We start from the raw sequence: 9513 nt of genomic DNA, 5'->3' as shown, positions 1-9513 counted from the left end.
AGTCCAAAATTTTAGCACAACAAAAGATTCCCCACTCCTTTTCTCTTCTTCTCATTGGGTCAGGTCTGTATAATCCCTTCCCCTTAGGTTGTCCCATTTTTGTTTAAGTATTTTTTCCCTCCACAGTCAATTTCTAGTTCTCATTCTTTCGGATAGATACTGATTGGTATACTCACTTCAGTACTCTGGGGAAACTTTCTTACCTATGTATTGCAGACAACTAAGGAGCTCGCATGCTGCATGGAAGAATGAAGATCCTATGTGCCACAGCTAAGACCCAGTGAAGCCAAACAGATAAACAAAGACTTTTTAAAAAAGAAAAAGGAAATCACAACTTACCAGAACAGAAAACCATGAGCTGAAACCTCCATGGAAGATAGTGTGGGCTAAGAAAATCTTAATTCTACCTGAAGAATTGTTGGAGGCTCAGGGTGGAAAGACTGAGAAGTAAAATCTTCAGGGTGAACAACTCACAGGGAGGTCCCCACATTTTGTGAACTTCACCCTAGGAGCTTAACTAGTTTCTCACAGTGAATCCCAGAGAAAACTACCCTGTGCTTTCAACGTGAGGAGAGGAAAACAGCCATTTTGAAATACAGTAGAGCAATCCTTGATTCTTAATAAGCTCTGCTCTCAATGGAAACTCATTAACTAGAGCCTAACCAGGTAGGATGTTATTAGAGCCTAAGCAACCTGGGAAAGGGAAATAGCCAACTCCAGTTGGCTCTTGCCTCCTGCATGGAGAAAAGAAAATGAGAAATACCAGTCTCCTCCGGCTTCCATGAAAAAGAACAAAAACACAACTCCAGCCCATTTTAAAGGGGGATACTGAGAAGTACTTGTGAAGTTCACAGTGCAGGGGCACCCCTAACCACAGGATTATAGAATGCTGGCCTGCCCCCACAGGATACTGCCACATTGCTAAAGGTCTATTTACAGCAATTTCTTTTACCCAATACTTCATGTACAGACATCAAGAAAAAATTACAAGAAAGCGTAAAGCCCCTTGGCATTCCCAAGTGGCTCAGTGGTAAAGAATCCATCTGCCAATGCAGGAGATGTGGGTTCCATCCCTGGGACAGGAAGATCCCCCAGAGAAGGAAATAGCAACCCACTGTAGCATTTTTGCTGGGAAAATGCCATGCATGAAAAGAGGAACCTGGAGGGTTACAGTTCATGAGATCACAAAGGGTCAGACAATACTGAATGATTAAGCACACAGCTCCGTTCAAAAGACTGAGAAGTTTCCCAGACTAATGTCAGACACCAAACTACAAATCCAGGAAGCCAAGAGAACACCATGCTGGATAAATGTTAAAATATTAAACCTGGCATATTATTTTCAGACTAAAGGAAATAAAAGATACTGAAAAGGTCCTGAAAGAAGCCAAAAGGAAAAAAAAAATCTTACATATGCAAGAGAAAAGCTAAGAAATATTTGTAACTTCTCAGAATCCATGCAAAAAAAAAAAATGAGTGTACTGAAATGTTTAAAGTGCAGAGAGAGAGAAAAAACTAGAATTCCGCATCCTATAAAATTATCTTTCAAAAGTGAAAGACTTCCTAAGGAAAATAAAAATTGAGAAAATGTATTGCCAGTAGACCTGTCTTGCAATAAATGCTTGCAGATTTAGAGAGGAGGAAAACAACATAGATAAGATGCAGGAAGTAAGTAAGAGCATCCAAGAAGAAATAAGTGAAGATAAAATTTTATTTTTCTTATTCTATTTGATCTAACAGAATACTTTCTTCAAAATAAAAGAGTAACAGTGTATTTAGATATACATATACACACACACATGTATACATACTTACAGACAAGTGAAATGAATGACAGCAAACTAAACATGTTAGAGGAAGGAATCAGAATTATTTTGTAATAATAAGGTACTATCCATGAAGTGACATAGTGCTATTTGAAAGTCTACTTGTATTAGTTGTAAAGGTATATTGCAATCTCCACAGCAGTAACTAAAACACATTTTAAATGAAATGTAACTGATATACTACAAAAAAGATAATGGAATCATATAAAATGCTCAATTAAAAACACAAAATGCAGGAAACGATTGGAATATGAAAACTGGAACAAAGAATAAGACCAGCAAGTAGAAAATAGCAACAAACATAGTATATATCAATACAAATTATATCCACAATTATATTAAATGTTAATAGTCTAAATGTAATATAGATTAAAAGTAAATAGATTGAGACACACCATGCTAATACTAACCAAAGAATGCATGAGCAGCCATATTAATTTCAAAAGGAGTCAACTTTGGAGCAAGGAAAGTTATCAGGACTAATGAAGGATATTACATAATAATAAAGGAGTCAACTTTCGTAGAAGACATGACAATTGTCAATGTGTGGTGTGCCCAACAGAGCATACACCGTGTGAAACAATAAGTGAAAAGACCACAAAAAGAAATAAATGAGTTCACTATTGCAGCTGGAGATTTTAACACTCTTCTATCAGAAATTGAGAGATTCAGCTGACAGAAAAGCAGTAAGCACATAGTCGACTCAGTAATAGCATCAATCAATGGGATATAATAGATATCTACAAACTACTTCATCCAACAACAGTGCAATAGATTACTCCCCAAGATACACCACATTCTGCACCATCAAACAAGCAAATGTTTGATGAGAATTCTTATGACATTTGCTCTCATACAACAGTGGAATTAAACTAGAAATGAATAACAGAAAGCTGAAAACTCTAAAATATTTGGAGGTTAAACACATTCTAAATAATACTCAGTCAAAGAAGAAATCTTAAGAGAAGTTAAAATATATTTTGAACTCAATGGAAATGAAAGCACAGCCTAAAATTTATGGGATGCAGAAAAGGAAGCACTTTGAGGGGAATTTATAGCATTGAATGGATATTTTAGAAAACAGACTTAAAATCAATCAACTAAGTGTCCACCTTAGGAATATATATATATATATACACACACATATATATATATAACAAATTCAAGGTAAACAAAAGAAAAAAACAAGAATTAGAGCAGAAATCAATAGAGAAAATTAGTGAACACAAAAGCTGTTTCTTTGAAAAGATTAGCAAAACTAATAATAAGACTCCAGCTAAGCTAACTAAGGGAAAAAAAAGAGAAAGGACATAAATTGCTAAGATCAGAAATAAAATGAGATTATCACAGCAGATCCCTTGAACATTAAAATTTTATTTAAAAAATATGATTAACAACCTTGTTCCCACAAATTTGACAATATATATGAAAAAGATCAAGTCCTTGAGAGATACAGTCATCCCCAAATTATACAAAATGAAATATAAAATCTGCATAGGCTTATATATATGAAAGAAATTAAATCATTAATGAATACAACAGAAAACACCATGCCATCAGTGTTCACTGGTGAATTCTACTAAATATTTAAGGAAGAAATGATATGAATTGTTTACAGTCTCTTTTAGAATAGAGAAGCAAATGGAATACTTCCTAACTCTGAGCCCAGTATCAGCCTAAAACCAAAGCACATAACAATATGACAACAAAACTATAGACCGCTATCTTTCATTGACATAGATGCAAAAATTATCAACAAAATGTCAGCAAATCAAATCTGACAGTGTGAAAAACATTATATACCATGGCCAAAAAGAGGTTTATTCAAGGTATAAAAGACTAGTTCAATATTTGAAAATCAGTGTAATTCATCACATCAACAAACAAAAGAGAAAAAATCAATAATCACATTAATAAATGCAAAAAACCCATTTGATAAAATCCAATGCCCATTCATCACAAAGACATTCAGTAAACTAGGAATAAATAGGAACTTAATCAAATTAATAAAGAATGCCAAAAAACCTACAACTAGCATCATATTTAATAATGAGAAATTCAAAGCCTTCCTGCTAACATCAGGGGAAAAAACAAAAACAAAAAACCCTGTCACAAATGCTTGTAAACTTGTACCAGAAGTGCGAGCTAATGAACAGAACAAGAAAAGTATATAAAAGTATACAAATTAAGAAGAAATAAAACTGGTTTTGTTCATAGATGACATGGTTACCTATGTAAAAAATTTGAAAAGAATTGACAAAAATTCCTGGAACTAAATGGTTATAGCAAGGTTGCAAGATACAAGGTTAATATACAAAAGTCAATTGCTTTTATATGCATAAGAAATAAATAAGTGAATTCAAAATCAATATTGATTATACTTTATTCAGTAAAATGAAATAGATATGAATTTAAAATATGTACATAGTCTATAAGAAGAAAGCGACAAAACTCCAAGGAACAAAATACAAAAAAGGACAAAACAAATGCAGAGATATTTCATGTCAAAGCATAGGAAGGCTCAGAATTGCCAAGATGTTAATTCTTTGCAACTTGCTCTATATATTCAATGTAATCTCAATCAAAATCCTAATATTATTTCATGGATAATGACAAACTGATTCTAAAATTCATATGGACAGGCAAGAGACTCAGAATAGCAAACAGAATATCGAAGAGCAAAGTTGGAGGATTTATAATACTCAATTTAAAAACTTATTATAAGGCTACAATAATCAAGGCATTGTTGTGTTGAAGAAAGAACCGAAAATATATTAAAGGAACAGAATAGAGAGCCCAGAAATAGATCCACATAGATACAGTCAACTGATCTTCAATAAAGGAGGAAAGGCAGTACAATGGAGCAAAGACAGTGTTTTTAGTAAATGATGCTAGACAAATGCATATTGACATGTAAAAAAGTGAACCCAGATACAGACCCTACCCCTTTCACACAAATTAACTTAAAATGAATCACAGACCTAAACATAAATTGCAAGAGTGTAAAACTCCTGTAAGATAATATAGGAGAAAATCTAGATGATCTTGGGTATGGTGATGCTTTATAGATAGAACACCAAAGGCATAATCCATGAAAGGAAGAATTGATAAGCTGGATGTTACAAAAATGAAATTTTCTGCTCTGGGAAAGGCACTGTCAAGGGGATGAAAAGACAAACCAGAGACTGGAAGAAAATGCTTGCAGAAGAATAATTTAAAAACTATTGTTTTGAAAGCAGTGTTTGAAAGTATTGTTATCCAAAATATACAATGAACTCTTAAAAGTCATTAATTAGTAAACAATCAACCAACTGAGAAATGGACCAAAGACCTTAGGAGATACCTCATGAAAGAAGATATACAGTCAAATAGACATAGGAAAATATGTTCCCCACCACATATCAGGGAAATGCAAATTAGAACAATGAGTTACTACCACATGCTTATTAGAATGTTCAATATCCAAAACAACAACACCAGATGCTATCAATAGCAAGGATGTGAAGTAACAGGAACACTTATTCATTGTTGGTGGGAATGTGAAATAGTATGAAAGTGAAAGTGAAATTGCTGAGTGTGTCCTACTCTTTGCCACCCCATGGACTGTAGCCTACCAGGCTCCTCCATCCATGGGATTTTCCAGGAAAGAGTGCTAGAGCAGATTGCCATTTCCTTCTTCAAGGGATCTTCCCGACCCAGGAATCGAACCAGGGTCTTCTGCATTGCAGGCAGACGCTTTACCATCTGAGCCACCAGGGAAGGAAAACAGCATAGTCACTTTGAAAGACAGCTTGACTCTTTCTTACAAAACTAAATTTACTCTGATCATACAGTCTTGTAATTTGTTCCTTGGTGTTTACCCATGAGTTGAAAAATTACGGGCTTCCCAGATGGCTTAGTGGTAAAGAATTCATGTGCCAATTCAGCAGATATGGGTTTGCTCCGATCGGGAAGACCCCCTGGAGAGGGAAATGGCAAGTAACTCCAGCTTCTTGCCTGGAAAATCCCATGTACAGAGGTACTTGACCTGCTACAGTCTATGGGATCACAAAGAGTCAAACACAACAGAGAAACTGAATACACAAGCCTGAATACTTATATCCACACAAAAATGTGAACATATATGATTACAGCAGCTTTACTTGGCTTCCCTGGTGGCTCAGATGATAAAGCGTCTGCCCGCAATGCGGGAGACCAGGGTTCGATCCCTGGGTGGGGAAGATCCCCTGGAAAAGGAAATGGCAACCTACTCCAGTACTCTTGCCTGGAAAATTCCATGGACAGAGGAGCCTTGTAGGCTACAGTCCATGGGGTCCCAAGGAATCTGACACGACTGAGTGACTTCACTTCAGCTTTACTTATAACTGCCAAAACTTAAAAGCAACCAAGATGTCCTTCAATAGGTGAATGGACAAACAAACTGTGATGCATCCAGACAATTGAATATTATTTATTGCTAAGGAGGCATCTTCAATACATATTACTGCATGAAAGACACCAGTCTGAAAAGGCTACATACTGTATGATTCCAATTATGTGGTATTCTGAAAAAATGAAAACTATGGAGATAGCATAAAGTTTAGTTATTGCTATGGGTTAGGGGAGTGAGAATGATAAATAGGTAGAGCACAGAGGAATTTTTTAGGGCAGTGAAACTATTCTGCATGGTACCATAATGGTAAATACTAGTCTATGTCTCGAAACCCATAGAATATACTGCTGCTAAGTCACTTCAGTCGTGTCCGACTCTGTGCAACCCCATAGACGGCAGCCTACCAGGCTCTCCTGTCCTTGGGATTCTCCAGGCAAGAACACTGGAGTGGGTTGCCATTTCCTCCTCGAGTGCATGAAAGTGAAAAGTGAAAGTGAAGTCGCTCGGTTGTGTCCGACTCTTAGCGACCCCACGGACTGCAACCTACCAGGCTCCTCTGTCCATGGGATATACTACACCGAGTATAAATCCAAAGCCTATGGGTTTGGGGTAATAACAATGTGTTGAAGTAGACAAATACATTTATCACTCTGGTGCGGGATGTTGATTATGATGAAGACTGTGATGTGTGAGGCTGGGGGTATATAGGACATTTATGAACCTTCCACTATATATACTGTGTAGAGCGGACTTTTGGACTCTGAGGGAGAGGGAGAGGGTGGGATGATTTGGGAGAATGGCATTGAAACATGTATACTATCATGTAAGAAATGAATCGCCAGTCTATGTTTGATGCGGGATATAGGATGCTTGGGGCTGGTGCACGGGGATGACCCAGAGAGATGTTATGGGGAGGGAGGTAGGAGGGGGATTCATGTTTGGGAACGCATGTACACCCACGGTGGATTCATGTCGATGTATGGCAAAACCAATACAGTATTGTAAAGTAAAATAAAGTAAAAATAAAAATTTAAAAAACAAAAAAAATAAAATAAAAATAAAAATCCTTTCATAAATTTACATTTGCTTTATATTGTGGATATAAGCAAATTAAAAGAAGAGAATTTCTCAGTTTTTTCGGAGGTACCAGAATAACTGAGTTGAAAATAATAGCTATATTTTTTGGAAACAAATTTCTGAGGATAACAGAATTCAAGGTGCCATAAAACTTTAGTGGGTTGTTAATGGGAAAGACCATTAAAAAAACACAGCAATAATCCTTCAATCTGTCTTTCATTTAGTGATGTGATTCATGACAGCTTCTATAACAATACTTTTGCATTTACACCTACCTAAAAACTGTATTTTTATAAGCAAGCTGGGAAATGATCCATTAAATAGCAAAGAAGTAAAATTAATTCTGAGCCCCATTCAAAAATAAATATAACCATTGCATTAAAATGTGTTTGTAAAGGTGTCTTTTGATGAAATAAGAAATTTTCTAAGGTGATTACCCTGGAAAGATTTCCTGCATAAACAGAAGCTTACCAGTTTTTACTTCTTTAGTCTTTAGATAATGTCCCTACTCAATTTAAATTTTAAAATATTTCAGCACTATTTTAGACTACTGGCCTATGATCTGAAAGCATTGTTGAGAAATTTTTGCTTAAATTTGAATCTTTCCTTCTATGTACAATTAAATAAAAACAACTTACATGGCCGCTTGTCTTTCCAGAGCAGAAATATTTCACTCATTCATAAAACCCTCTTGACCTACATAGAAAACAAACCACTCCTTAACAGCAGACAAGTGGAGAGATTTGCGGAACAGAGTTCCTACAATTTTCCCCAACTAACTCAAATGTTCAAGAATTTGCTTATTTATTTTCTTATTGATTCATTTATTTAGAATTCTATTGATTATCTACCATGTGATAGGCACTATTCTTAGTACTCCCATTAACTTCCCTCCAAAGGAAGTTAATATTTCTGCAAGGCACAACCTAAAGATCTCTCAGTTATTTGATTTTTGCTAGTATGTGCCTGTGTGCTAAGTAGCTTCAGTCTTGTCCGACTCCTTATGACCCTATGCACTGTAACCCGCCAGGCTCCTCTGTCAATGGATTCTCCAGGCAAGAATGTTGGAGTGGATTGCCAGGCCCTCCTCCAGGGAATCTTCTTAAGCCAGGGATCAAACTTATATCTCCTGCATTGGCAGGCAGGTTGTTTACCTCTAGCGCCGTTTGGGAAGCCCTTTGCATAGTATAGAGAATCATGATATTCACAACTTTAACCCACAGGAGTATTGTGAAACAAAAATTGAGACAATGCACAGCAAAGCCCTTTTGAAAAACACTAAAGCACTATAAAAATGAAAGGAATTGCCACCACTAAAAGTTAAATGGCCTAGATCCCTTTGACTACAAGTTACTGCTCTTATGTCACCTCTTTTCCCTTTAACAAGACCATAAAATTTTATGCTGTACAAAAACTATAGAGAGTACTGGCTGCCTAAAACAATATCTAAACAGGAAGCACTTCTAGGAGTTGCTTAATTATAAAATATTCTTTATTATTTAAATAGAATTTCTGCTGCTGCTACTGCTAAGTCGCCTTAGTCGTGTCCGACTCTGTGCGACCCCATAGATGGCAGCCCATCAGGCTCCACCGTCCCTGGATTCTCCAGGCAAGAACACTGGAGTGGGTTGCCATTTCCTTCTCCAGTGCATGAAAGTGAAAAGTGAAAGTGAAGTCGTTCAGTCGTGTCCGACTCTTAGCGACCCCATGGACTATAGCCCACCAGGCTCCTCTGTCTATGGGATTTTCCAGGCAAGAGTACTGGAGTGGGGTGCCATTGCCTTCTCCAAAATAGAATTTCTAGTGACCTTGAAAGACTTTTAATTTTTCCTGTGTTTAGGTTAATCTTACTTGCTATAGAAAGGTTTCCTTAAATTTGCTTCTTAAAGGTAACTAATCTTGTATTCTTTTGAAATCTGTATTATTTTATAGATGTATAGTTTATTACTTTATGTCATATTATATTCTTTATTCCTCTGAGATGTAATTTGTTTTAATGCAATTTTCATAGATTTAACCAAACTTTAAAAAATTTATTGCAAAAACTTTCAAAAATATTTTTATACAATTTTAAAAGTTGCTTTCCACTTGCAGTTATTAGGAAGTTTTGGTTAGATTTCCCGTATTGTGCAATACCTCCATGATCCTATTTTACACTCAGCAGTTTGGGCCTTCCATGTCTCCATTCTTGTGTTGCATACCCCTCACTGGTAATAACCACGAATGTGTTCTCTATAT

Source organism: Ovis aries, chromosome 8 (genome assembly GCF_016772045.2).
Source record: "Ovis aries strain OAR_USU_Benz2616 breed Rambouillet chromosome 8, ARS-UI_Ramb_v3.0, whole genome shotgun sequence".
Taxonomy (NCBI): Eukaryota; Metazoa; Chordata; class Mammalia; order Artiodactyla; family Bovidae; genus Ovis; species Ovis aries.
Note: the sequence above shows the minus strand (reverse complement) of the source record.